This window comes from Sinocyclocheilus grahami, unplaced genomic scaffold (genome assembly GCF_001515645.1).
Source record: "Sinocyclocheilus grahami isolate Dianchi unplaced genomic scaffold, SAMN03320097.WGS_v1.1 scaffold455.1, whole genome shotgun sequence".
Lineage (NCBI taxonomy): Eukaryota > Metazoa > Chordata > Actinopteri > Cypriniformes > Cyprinidae > Sinocyclocheilus > Sinocyclocheilus grahami.
In genome coordinates this window covers 412645-425084 of record NW_015505634.1, presented here as the reverse complement: position 1 = coordinate 425084, position 12440 = coordinate 412645, and the positions used below count along the sequence as shown (strand labels likewise).

At 39.9% G+C, this 12440-nt stretch overlaps 1 long non-coding RNA gene across 1 annotated transcript; it reads right to left on the bottom strand.

Annotated features, from left to right (window-relative positions):
- Window positions 1-4873: 4873 nt before the first annotated feature.
- LOC107552659 (uncharacterized) lies at window positions 4874-5386 on the bottom strand. Its single transcript, XR_001604881.1, has 3 exons — window positions 5295-5386; window positions 5122-5186; window positions 4874-5035 (listed from the first exon to the last, which is right to left on the bottom strand). It is a non-coding gene; the product is annotated as an uncharacterized lncRNA (long non-coding RNA).
- Between the last annotated feature and the right edge of the window lie 7054 nt (window positions 5387-12440).

Sequence of the window (12440 nt, the reverse complement as noted above, 5' to 3'; positions counted from 1 at the left end):
AAATTGAAAGCAGCCAAGACGCAGAAACAGCTGATCATAGCTGTACAAGGATAGCTATTTTTTAAAATAAATTTAGTAGCAGAGCTACTGCAAGGGGTTTTTAGTGCTGCAAATCCATTTATCCTTTGCTGACACTTCCGCATCTTCATGGAGAGCGCAGGTCACAGTTGCTAAGCAACGACAGACGCCACGGGAGCGCAAGCATAGAGCACAAGCTACAGAGTGCTTTGGAAAGAAGGAGAAAGCGGCGCGCCTAGCGTTTTCCACGCGTTTTCAGGCGCGACATGCAAATGTGGTTTTGTTTTGAAGGAGAAAAAAGCATATTGCTGGACTCGGTCGAGACCAACGAGAACATTTGGCGAGTCCAATGACCAAGTCCGAGTGCAAACACCAAGGAGTCCGAGACAAGTCCGAGACGATAGAAAAATGTCTCGAGACCGGACTCAAGTACTACAGCCCTACATCTCGCGCCGTACAACATTCAATGGGGAGGGGGGGGCACTCTGGAGGCCTCTATGAGCAGGGTTACCGGACGGAAGGCCTCCAGGGCGGCACCCATTCCGGGATCCATGGCGGATCTGGAAGCTCTGGGCGCCATAGCGGATCTGGCATGGCAGAGCAGGTAGTTCAGGAGGCCATGGCAAAGCAGCCTGGCCCCAGCCCCCGCCCCGGCCCCTACGTTTGGAGCCCTACTACCCCCCCCCCCCCCAAAAAAAATACTTGGGGATGCTTACAGGTTCCGAGGCCCTCCGTGGGCCATGACAGGGGACTGGAGCCCTCCCTGGGCTTAACGGAGGATCTGGAGCCCTCCCTGGGCTTAACTGGGGATCTGGAGCCCTCCGTGGGCTATACTCGGGAACAGGAGCCCTCCGTGGGCTATACTCGGAAGCAGGAGCCCTCACTGGAGGGAGCTCTGGTGCTGGAGCCGACACTGGAGCGAGCATGACAACGGCACGGCCGGCGAACTTGACTTCTGAGCGGCCGGCGGGCTTGTCTTCGGTGCGGCTGGCGGGCATGTCAACGGCGCGCCCTGCTCGTTTCACAGCGAGGTGGTCCTCATACTTCTCATAGGGAGAAGAAAAGGGAAAATAAAAGATGACAAAAAACGGAAATAAAAACACAGGAGAAGGGGCTCCGCTTACTGTCTTGGTCTGGTCTTCTGTCATGACACACACACGAGGATAACCGGAACTAAGGAGCGAGGAGACGAAGAATATACAAAACAGTCTTTAATCCATGAAACACAGGGTACATAAACACAGGAGACAGCAGGACACACATCCATGTAACGAGTAGACCAGACAAAAGGGAAACTGAACAGGCAGGAACTTAAATACAAGGGTAATTAATAGAACACAGCTGAACGGATTCATAATTAAACTAAACAAGGACAGGAAAATGAACAAATAAGGAAACACAGAAAGACACATGAGGTGCAAAACACGGTCCAGTCTACTATCTATCAGCCAGATGCACATAAAAATGCATGCGCTCTTATTTCAGTGTTGTTGTTAATGTTGAGGTTATTTTAGCTTCGTACATTTAGGCCCAATCCCAATTCTATTTTATACCCCTTCCCCTACCCCGCCACCTACCCCTTCCCCTTGTCCCTTGAAACAGAGTGTCCCCTAAGAATTGGGACACCACTACTATGCCGTCACACGTCATCATACGTCGACTAGCTCCTACAATACACACACCTATACTGGTGTGCTGGTGTGCAATAGAGCCTTTAATTACCGTTCTATATTAATGCGCTGCTTACTGACACACACACAGACACACACACACACACATATATCGGAGATCGCACAGCTCACATGTCTAGGAGAAAATAAACTTGTCAACGCTGCTTCATGACTTTTATTAATAACAGTTTAAATACTGAATCGCTACATTATATTTTCCAGCAAAGAGAGGATAAAATCGCTGTTTTTTAAGTAAACTCACTCTAAAAAGGACAACGCGCATACACGCAACTTTCATCTCTCTCTCTCTCTTTCTGTCTCGCTCTCGAATTGGCAATATTTGAGAAAAGGGTTTAGCGATTTCTAATTATTGGTGGGACTAGCCCCCCTCAATGTCAACAGTGGTTATTGCCCTGATCAGACATGAAAATATGTTGTGGCACTATCGTGCAGTCTATAATGATATGACGTTAGTTAGCAAATATTAGCGATTTTTTGCAAACATTTCTTTGAGTAACATGACCGTAAATATGAACTCACGATTGAATTTAACATAAAACAAATTATTACTTTCGTTAAAATCTTTATTAATGCCAAAATGCTTACATTCATGTGTCTTTTTGTTCGCTCGGGCAGCCATGTTGCCCCTGAAGCCGGTTTATGCTGAGATAATTCATACCCCTTGAAGTGTGGTCCCGAAAAATCTTCGTTTGAAGGGCTGTCTGGCCCTTCCCCTACCCCGACCCCTCCAGGCAAAAGAGAATTGAGACACACCTACAGGGGAAGGGCTAAGGTGTAGAATTGGGATTGGGCCTTAGTTTAACTGCACTGTTAAAGAGGGCGATTTTTACTATTCAGTTGAACTGTGTGCATGTATTTTAGAAACATTGTTCTTGCTCCATCCATGCAATAATTCTATCAACCGAGTTTTCTATTTACTTATACTGCTGTGTGCTCTGGTAATATCAACGGTATGACCCATTTCAGGAGCTGACAAAATGACGATTTAAAATCACATTCACTAAAATATTGAAATGCTATGCTGATTCAAAACGACAACGCCGGTGATTGACAGTCAAAGCAAAGTTTGAACGCCCCGCCCCCGCAGCGGAACTGGAAGTTTTGATTGGTTTTACACCCGAGTCAGACCTGTCTGTTATTGGCTGAAGCGCAGGGCTCCACCCCAGCAGTTTGAAAAGTGCCGGTCAAACGCCGGCTCGCTCTGTTTCTCCATCGGCACCTTGTCTATTTTTTTTTCTTTGTACTTTGTACTTTTGGTGAAAAATAAATGTAGCGAAGTTGAATACTTAAGTTTTATTTTACTCAAGTAAAAGTAAAAGTACCACAATTTAATTATACTCAAGAAAGTAGAAAACATTTAAAAATGTACTTAAGTACTATAACGAAATTATTTGTAATTAGTTACTTTCCACCTCTAGACAGTATGGATGACAAATGAATGACTAAATGAAGAGTTTGAGTAAAAATGTGTTTTCTTTACCAAGAAAGTGGCAAGATGAAAACCACTATTTTCTGTTTCAAACTTTCACATAGCATCTTTAGGTTATAATAACATTAAAAATTCAAATCCAGATTTTGATTTTCAAAGATTTATTATAAAATTATTTTTTTCCCAAAATGCAATAAATCCATGACACTTTTTTTTCTTCAAAATGCAATAAATCCATTGAATCAATATAAAGGTTATTTTTCATATTGAAACTGTTGAAAATACACAACAAAGTAAGTTGATCCACATATGACAGCCTCTGAACTTGGTCAATACTAATCTTATATGCAGGCACTGGACTAAAAATGCATTCAATCAGTCATCGCTCCCAAAATAATTTCAACGGGTCATCTTGTTAATGCTATAAATGAATTACAACAATAAAAGAAAATTTCATCATGAACATACATGAACAACAATATCACATTAAACCACAGAAATTCCAAAATGACATTTCCCTTACATTCAACTTCCAAAAGTGAATTCATCTTTGCCATGTTACATTTATTTAGTTGATTAGTGCTATAGCCTACGCTGTATTAACAAAAACATTAATGGCATTAATAAAAACACTTACACTGACAAGCTACGCAATATCACGTTCATAATCGAATGTGACTCATCTGCGATTATGAACGCGATATAGCAGTGATCTATGGCTCTGTGTATTAAATGCCACTTCATCGGAAAGCACGTGATGGAGATTTACTATTCACAGAACCGGCTTTACTGACGAGATGTGCATGACAATCACATGCAATTTATCGTGCAGCCCTAAGTTTGTTTGTTGATCACAAAGTATAAAATAGATTATGAAAACTAGGATGCTGGGTGTATTCAAAGCGCTGCCATTACTGTCTACAGTGCGTGGAATGGTGCGATGTGATTGGTTGAGCGGATATATCGCATTCTGCAAAGAAGGGAGACTGGCGTTTGTCGCGTTTTGGAAAAAAAAAGGGAGAAAACATGACAGAATAACTCAGCGGATATCGCATTTTGCATAAAATTAAAATTTGACTTTTCAATACAATACTGAGACACAATACTGATTTTGGTGGAAACTCAAAAAAAAAAAAAAGGTGTTTATCGCGTTTTGGAACCAAACTCTTATATATGAAATACAAATACTGAATATATATGCAACACACATATATAAGGGCCTCAATACAGGTAAAGAACAATATATGGTAAATATTATGCTATACAGAGAGCATGAAATGAAAACAATAATAATCACAGTACACGTATATGTTTGCAGTGCAGCACGGTATGAATTAGTGCAAACAGAATGTCAGGGTGCAGAATAATAATGAGGTCAGCGTAACTGATAGAGTGCAGTGTATATGAGGTTGGTGGGGTGTTCTGTGTGGTGTTACTGGTATGAGTTCAGTACAGTTTGATCGCCTGTGGAAAGAACTTGTCTCGCTGTCTGCTGGTGCAGGTTCTGTGATAACATCTGCCTGATGGTGACAGTGAGAGCAATCCATGGTTCGGGTGGCTGGAGTCTCTGACGGTCCTCCTCACACACCACCTGCTGTAGATGTCCTGGAGGGACAAAACATGTATTTAGGGTGTGGTAAATCAATAAACAATATATAGTATTTTTATTTCTAATTGTTGCACTGGACTTACCATTGATTCTTGTTGGAGGTATGGGCCAAAAGAATCCCTCCACAACTTCAGTTGTGAAGTTTACTTTTATGGCCATAACATCTGAGCTGTCGCAGTAGAGCTGTTTGCGAATGCAGTCTTCACAGCAGATAACTGATGGGTTCAGGCAGCAGTGCGGCACTTGGTGGCCATTGAATTTATATCTTCATCAACTGGCTTCATCTTTCTTCAAACAAACAGACAAAACAATAAGTCAACATTAACTCTAGAGAAATGGTGTTGGTGAATACAGGTGCAGGTGTCAGTACTCACCATATTCAGTCATTTCCTTCCCAAATCCCAGAGATGATGCACAGCTGATTTGCTCATTCTAGGAGCTATAAAAATATGTATATGCGAAAAATGATAACTGCTGACTTGAAGAGTCTTTTGAGAGATCAACAACAATGCTGTACCACACATAACTGCATTGAATATAGACATACCAATGGAAATGTGCAACTTTTCAGCTCTCTGTCTTTTCTGTTTGTGCACAAGAAGGCCATGTTCATTCCTCATTCATCAGCCTGATTTTCTTTGTGTTTTTGGTCTTCAGCTGTAAAACAAGAAAATATTTATTGACCCCATGTTTAATTATTATTGTTGTTTAAACATATAAATTAAGCAGTTATAATTATATACTTCAAGCTCAAGTTCCCTGGCAACTCTAGCAGACTCCTGAGTTCATCTGTACACATCAGATTCAGACTCTGAGAAAAGGCCATCATGCAAACTCTCAGTTTCTACCTTACAACAGAGCATAAAATAATGTGTGAGTGAGGGAGTAAAGGAATAAGATGAAGAGAAATAGGCAGAGAAAGACAGAATTCTGTGTGTAATTTTAAGAGAATGAAAGGAACATTTAAGAGTTAACATTTAATGACACAGAGGAACAATATTGTTGGAATCTCTTTCAGAACAGTTTTTTTCCCAGCTGATGAACAATAAAAACATTGACAGCCAATCAGAATCCACCAGACTTTAAAGAGCTTGAGCATTTAAATACCAGACAACATAACCACAGCGCATGCTTATAATAAACAGAACAGTATCGTCTGTTGGTGTGGTTGCTAAAATACTTCTCATTATAGTTATTGCTCTTGGTGTGAACAGCTTTAAGTGATCTGATTTGGCCAAATTAATTGAAGATCTGATTTGTAACACGCGACAAGTTAAACTAGCATTTCCAGACTCTTGCTTCTAAAACAGATGTGTTCAATAAAAATCAACATGGAAAGAATGGCAGACTGTGAGGTGTGGACAGATATCCCGTACTGTTGGAGCAGGAAGAGACGGCACCAATTTGTAAAGATTAATAAAGAATACAATGGACTTAATATAAATTTTATGATATAAACACTCTTACAATGGGCACAATCTGCTTGGGAGTTGAGGCAATGGCCAATGACAGCAGTAGGAGTAAAAGTCGTAGAATTTTGTATGAGTATGCTTGTGCAATATCATATGAATTTGCAGACTTGGTCAATTGTATGAATTATTATTACTTCAACATGCCACTTTTCTGGGGGGTTTTCCTGATGGGGCCGTGGGGTATGTAAACAAAAGTTTAAGAAACATCAAATGCTGTGCAAAATGTAACTGCAGTAAAGTTCAGTCAACTATTTGATTAACACATACTATAAGGATGCGTTCATTAAAGCAAATCAGTTATAACTAAATGTCTTCAACATTACCTGTGAAGGGTTGAACCTTTGAAGGTCTACTTGAGCTTCTTCAAGATCAGCATTGGGAGCTTCGAGTTCAAGTTCCCTGTTAATTCTATAGCAGAGAGAGAGAGAGAGAGAGAGAGAAAGAGACTTTTGACTTTTAACAATCTCTTTATTTACCAGTAATTTTAGATAAACATTATTGAAATATTAAAGCAAAATAAAATGGAATAATATAAAACATTTACATGAATAAATGCACACATCAGAAACAACAGTTTTACAATCTTTCATCACTCAGACAGAAATTTGCAAGCAACCATCATAATCAATTTCACAAATACATTGATTTATACCCCATTAAATCTAAAACTATCCAAGTCATCAATCAACATATAATACGCATGCTCTATATTAATACGATTTTATTATTCCCTTAAACACCAAAATAACATCAGTCAAACCCGATCCAAGTAGTTTTCTTTTACGTGACAGCCAAATAGCCAATTTTGCTTGCTCAAATATAAAATGTTATAAAACATGAGCTTGCATTTTGCTCCTGCTGTTGTTGTGGATTTTTCTTGGGTGCAGCCAATGAAGTGGAGAAGCAGAGTTCCAGATGTCAAAATAAGACTTTATTTAACAAAGAAACAAAGCCGGGAAGACAGTCACAGCATTCCAAATCATTCCAAAGTCTTTGTTTATCAACTCATATTATATACCCCTTGTTCTCTCCAAATTTGGTCATTTTCTGTTTTTTCTTTGTTCCGGTTATTTTTTATTGGTTATAGATACCTGATTTGCCCCAATTGTTTCCAACTCTTTTGGCCTTGTTTTTTAATGGTGGAATGTGGTCCGATCAGCCATTTTTAAAAAAAGGCTTTTATTTCATTGGTTGGTAGTGTGGTCATACGAGATGTGTGTCAAATTTATCTACTTGCTTTTGTTTTGCCACCTTCCATTGGTTGGTAGTGTGGTCATACGAGATGTGTGCGTCACATCCATCCACCTGCTCCTGATAATATTAGATTATTTCATGTTTACGTCTACTGTCTACTGAAAGATCCATTGTCTAATGGAAGAAAAGACCATTATACGTGTTCCTAATAATGTTACATTATTTCAAGTTCACAGGTGTACTTTCTAATGAAAGGTTCACTGTCTAATGAAAAGACTATTATTCGTTCTATGACATCCAGGGTTAACATAATTCAGCATATTAATTTATATATTGATTACTTTCATTTTCACATAATACTTCAATAAAATTACAATACTGTATTTAGGCCCATAAATAAAAAGCATAGGCGTAAAAACCTCCCCCAGAGTTTGACAGTATTCTTCTAGTTGATGAAAAAAACAGTTGTAGTCTAAAACAATCAAGAAATAAGTGAAACACTGTTTCTTGTACCCCACAAAAAGGACACTTCTCTCCTACCTGTGGATCAATGTGTGCTCTGTGTCTGTTTGTGGCTATTATACCATGCACTACCCGCCACTGAAGGTCTCCAGACCTTTTCTCAATGGGAGGTTTGTACAGGGTCCTCCAGCAGCCTTTAGGGGAAACGCCTGAACCAAAAACAGCATGTGGTTTTCAAGCATGTGGAAATGTGCCACTTTAACACCGTACATATAAAGCCTTCTTTTCTGGATCACTGAAAAGACTAGGCTGAGATGATCTGAAAGAGAGCAGTCCACCCTCTGTTTCCTGCCACTCTCCTGTGTCAGCTGAAATAGTCAGCTCCGGGAATGCAGAATTATCCATGTCTGAAGCCTCTAAATCCAATCTATAGTCCACTGGTAAAAACTCACGTGTTTGAGTTAACAGTCCCTCTGCCACTCGAACTGACCTCATGCCCAGTTTTAAGGCTAAAGCCTCAACAGATATCCATCCTCCCTCATGAATCAAATGTCCAATTTTTGTGATCTTTGCAAACCACAAAGCTTTTCTGAGAGAATCGGATTTAAAAATATCCAGGTCCATTGCAGAGTTGAAGAGCAATGGTTCCTCCCTCAGCCAGAGTCTCTGTACACCATTGACTTCTCTTGAGAACTTAAAATGTTACCACGCTCTTAACACTGACCTGTAAAAGGATGTTAAACCAGTCAGATCCAACTTATTAATGTTCATTAGAAACAGGTGAAGATCCAGCCCCATACTACCTGTTTTCCTCAGAAGAGCACAGGCTACCAGTTCAGCTTACATCCTCCCCGTAAAGCAGTCTCTGAGCTGTCTGAAGTCTAAAGGCTTCAACTCTGTATCCGATGTCGACAGTGCTGTATCCGATGTATCCGATGTCGACAGTGCTGCCCTGACCAGAAAAAGTCCACCATCTGCTTCTGAATCCTTACCACCAGGTCCTTCGGAGGCTCTACAATCATAATTTTATGCGAGAGGGATGAGGCCACCAAGTTATTACAGATCAGGAATCTCCCTCTGTAGGACAGATGGGGTAGCAACCATTTCCAGTGAGACAACCTTGCACACTTTCTCCACAAGGCCCTCCCAGTTTTGTCTCTTAAATTCACCTGTGCCTAAAAAAAACCTAGATATTTGAAACCTGTTCTTCCCCACTGCAAATCACCCGGAAGCATAGGACCATTAGAATTCTGACCACACCACAGAGCATTGCTTTTAATCCAGTTCACCTTAGCTGAGGATGCTTTAACATAATGTTCTAGAGTGTCTTTTAAGTAGTGAACATCAGCATGACCTTTGACTAAAACTGTAACATCATCAGCATACGCAGAAATCTTAATAGGCTCTTGAGAATCTAGTTCAGCAACCCTTAAACCTGTTAACTGGCTTCGTAGTCACAGAGGATCAATGACTATGCTGTAGAGTTGACCTGAAAGAGGACAACCTTGCCTAATACCTCTATGGACATTAACAGGACCACTGAGACCACCAACCATTTTTATCATACATGTGGCCTGATTATAGAGAAGCTTAATCATAGAAATAAATTTGTCTCTAAAACCAAAAGCCTATAACGTTTCAAAAAGAAAATTGTGGTCAACTCAGTCAAAAGCCTTTTTTGGTCTAATGACAGGAAGCCAAGGTTAATATTATTGTTAAGAACAAAGTTATAAATATCTCGCACTAAATGTAAATTATCTAAAATAGATCTTCCTTTTACACAGTATGATTAATCTTTATGAATGATTGTATGTAACACATTGTTTAGTCTATTTGACAAACATTTAGACAAAATTTTATATTCGGAACACAAAATTGCTACTGGCCTCCAGTTTTTTAAAAGGGTTAAATCTCCCTTTTTTGGTAACAGAGTTAAGACAGCCCGTTGACAACTCACAGGGAGAATACACTTACTGATGCTCAGGTCCTAATATATTCCCAAATTTCTTTAAAAAATCAGAAGACAGTCCATCTATCCCTGGTGCTCTTCCTGAAGAGAGACCCTTTACAGCAGCAGTAACCTCTTCAAACTTAAGATCAGCCTCCAAAAGTATTTTATGCGTTGAAGTTAAAGTAGAAACATCCTGTAGCAGTTCATTTCTGCTTTGCTCATCAATGGCTTCGGCAGTAAATACATTAGAATAAAAATCCACAGCAAGCCTGCGCATCACCACAGGATCCGAAGTATCTTGACCATCATTGTCCTTTAAAACGTACATCAGTTTTCCTTGTCTTGCTTTACGCTCCAGGTTAAAGGGGTCACATGATGCGATTTCAATTTTTCCTTTCTCTTTGGAGTGTTACAAGCTCTTGGTGCATAAAGAAGATCTGTAAAGTTGCAAAGACTAAAGTCTCAAATCCAAAGAGATATTCTTTATAAAAGTTAAGAGTCAACCATTCCTACCTAAAACGGCTCGTTCTAACATGCCCCCACATATCTACGTCACGATGTGGGAAGATTTGCATAACACCACCCAAACGTTCACACAAAGAAAGAAGGCGTAACTTTTATTCTCGCTGTAGTATTGTTGTTGCCACCGCCTCCATGTCGTGAAGGCGCTATGTTTCGCTGTGAAAGCGAAACTACTTTGGTTGGCCTTCCAAAAGAGAACGATATCCGCTTCGTCATGCCTGGAGCTGATCCGTGCTGGTCGCTGAGGAAATAAATCAACTTTGCGCTGTCGTTCGCCAGATCGGCTTTTCACCGCAAGCCCGCCGGACGCACCGTTCTCAAGCCCGCCTGCCTCTGCTCACTCAAGACATACTCTAGGCCGCCGCTCACTCAAGGCTGCGGTGTGTGACGCAGTTTCGTTGTGAAAGCGAAACTACTTTGTTTGGCCTTCGGACAGGGCATCACAATATGGTAAATGGCGTAACATTTCCGTTACACGCTTGAGGTATTCGGCCAATCACAACGCACTGGATAGCTGGCCAATCAGAGCACACCTCGCTTTTCAGACCGATGAGCTTTGTAAAAATCTACGCGTTTCAGAAAGGCAGGGCATAGAGGAGAAACAATAATGTACAGTATGTGGAAAATGTGTTTTTTGAATCTTAAACCGCATAAACACATTTCATTACACCAAATACACCAAATAATATTATTTTAAGCAGCATCATATGACCCCTTTAAAAAAATAAGATGTCAGACCATCCATGTCTTTTATTGTTAAAAAACTTACTCCTTATAAGAGACCCTTTAACTTTTTCATTTAAAATAAAACTCAGCTGATTCTTTTTCTCAGTCCACAGTTCTTGTAGGTTTACAGCATCATTGACAGTCATACTCTTCTCAATGTAATTTACTTCATTTTCCAGCAACTCTAATGTCTTTTTTAAAACAAAAGAAGAATGGGTTGCATATTGCTGACAGACTGTTCTTATATGCACTTTACCGATTTCCCACCATTGGATAGCACTTTCGTATAGGCACTTTTCACTCTTCCAAGTTTCACAGAAGCATTTAAAGTTCTCAAAGAAATGTTTATCCTCCAATAGCTTATTGTTAAAATGCCAGTAGTAGCTCTTGTGAATCCTGTTCACCAATGTACACTCAACTGTGATGAATTTATGGTCGGACAAAGATGTAGGAATGATAGCTATATGCACCACCCTATTTTTCACATTACGTGATGCATAAAACCTGTCTAACCATGCACCAAAAACCCTACCATTATTAATTTTCACCCAAGTGTACTGCTTCGTTAAAAAATTGTGATCTCTCCACACATCTGAAAACCTTAGATTTTTCACAACACTGGCCAGATGAGAAGCTGACTGCATGTGAGGTTCTTCACCATTCCTATCACGTGTGAAATCTAAAGTGCAATTCCAATCACCATCTAATATAATAAAGTCCCCATCCTGCTGCTGCTTTAAAAATTGCTCTAGTTTAACAAAAAGTTAAAGCATAGATATTGACAAACAAGAACGAGAGGTTACTAATTTCAGCTCTAACAGCTACCAGTCTTCCTGGCTCTATTTCGGATTTCATCAGAATTTTAACTTTAAGAGCAGGAGAAAAGAGCACAGCCACACCAGCACTAAGATTAGTCCCATGACTAAGCACTCTCTCCCCTTCCCACCACAAACCCCAATCAACTTCATTGCTAAAATTGCTGTGGGTCTCTTGCAAAAAAAATAATACTCCGATTCTTTATCCTTCTGAGTTCTATCAATAAGTTCCTCTTTTCTCATCCCTTAATCCATTTATGTTTAAGGATCCCACCCTCAAGATTTCCATAAAGAAGAGAGCGAGAAAGAGGAAAACATAAAGAAAGAAAAAGGAGTTTTTAAACATCATGATTATTTAGATTTCCCCTTGCTATTCCTGATTTTCTACCTGATCTTATGGCAATTAAGTGCTTCTTAAGACGAAAGTGCTTCTGCTATGACAGTTCATCATAGTTACTTGTTCTCCTAACCACCATAACAGAAGAAACTAACTTTTCAATATCCGGAAAAAAATCGCTTATCTCAACACCAGCTTTTCCTTTAGTTTGGTC